The sequence below is a fragment of the Chrysochloris asiatica genome, unplaced genomic scaffold, assembly GCF_000296735.1.
Source record: "Chrysochloris asiatica unplaced genomic scaffold, ChrAsi1.0 scaffold00064, whole genome shotgun sequence".
Lineage (NCBI taxonomy): Eukaryota > Metazoa > Chordata > Mammalia > Afrosoricida > Chrysochloridae > Chrysochloris > Chrysochloris asiatica.
The window spans coordinates 7240276-7241769 of record NW_006408582.1 but is presented as its reverse complement, the minus strand read 5'-3'; the positions used below and the strand labels follow the sequence as shown (position 1 = coordinate 7241769).

General features: G+C 44.4%; 1 protein-coding gene across 1 annotated transcript in view; it reads right to left on the bottom strand.

The window, feature by feature from the left end:
- The window catches only part of PBK (PDZ binding kinase), a 36218-nt gene that overhangs the window by 5149 nt on the left and 29575 nt on the right, over positions 1–1494 (bottom strand). The gene's annotated exons all lie outside the window — the stretch shown is intronic.

The window sequence follows — 1494 nt, the reverse complement described above, 5'->3', positions numbered from 1 at the left end:
ATTGGAAGAAGTAAAGCCAGAATACTCCTTAGAAGTCAGAAGAGCGAGACTCTGTCTCATGTACTTTGGACATGTTATCAGGAGTGACAAATCTCTGAAGTAGGACATTATGCTTGAAGTGGCAGATCACTGAAAAAGAGGAAGACCCTCAATGAGATGGACTGACACAGTAGATACAACAATGGACTCAAACACAGGAACAACTGTGAGATGGCACAGGAGTGGACAGTGTTTTGTTTTGTTGTGCACAGGGTCACCATGAGTCAGAGCTGACTCAATAGTAGCTAACTTCACCACATTTATTTTTTTACATCAAAAGATGGAACAGTCCAATGAATTACTTCACATGGTTCTGCTGTCCAGTCTTTGCAACTCCAACCTAACAACTTTTTTCCATGATGGGCCTGGGTAGAAGATGGTGAGAGAAGATGCAAATAGGATGATTTGTTGTGGATGATTGTTAACAAGGTCAATGACAGTAAACCCCTGAAAATCGAACGAGGGGATTGGTCAATTTTGCCATCCTACTTTCAAAATAAGGAATATCAGGTGCAGGCAGGGGAATCTCACTAACATTGAAGAGGAGCCAGGAATGGGGCACATCAGTTGGACATCAAAACCCCCGTACAACGAACCTCCTTGACCCAGGGACAGAAAACTGTGACACCAGAAGAGTAGCAACAGCTGGGGCACCAGACATAACAGTGGGCTTCCCGGCCCATGGAGCAAGTAAACATGAGTGCCCTTGGGTAGGAGGCTTATTAGTGGAGTTGAACGTCTCTAGGCACTTAATTGGGGAACTAGGTTTGCTGACCCGCAGAGTTAGAGCTGAGCATCACTGGACTGAGACTTAGAGCAGAGTGGAGTGCTGTTTGGGCATATATCAGCAGTGCTAAAAGTGTTTTAACATTATTGGAGCAGGACAGAAGTTAAGGGGCCCATGGCTGAGAGGCCAAGGTATGAGTGAGAAGAGTCTGTCCTGACTGGAAGAACTTTGCCCGGAGCATTTCTAATTGTGAATTATAACCCGTCAATCTCCCTAATAAATCCAATAATTGTGACTACGGGTATCTGAGTTCTGTGTGGCCACTGCAAAGAATTATTGAACTCAGCTGATTAGAGTGCTATAGGAAAGATGGCTGGTCAGATTTGGTAGAGAAGGTAGACGGCTGGAGGCATGTCTGTCCCTGCCTCTTAGGTATGAGCCTTGGGTTCATGATGAAGTTGATCATCCTTTACCCTGGTGAAGAAAGAGGAGGTCAGACACCATCCTCACACCCTTTTTGCAGACGGTATTGCAGATTTCAAAATATATTGCAATGTGATTTGACGCTAGTAATTTTTAGAAATATTTCTGTAATATTCACAATGAGTCATGCTGTTAAGTGCCATCAACTCAGTTCTGACTCATAGTGATCCTATATGGAGTTTCTGAGGAGCTGCTGGTGGGCTGAACCACAGACTTTGCAGTTGGCAGTCCAGTGCTTATCCTAC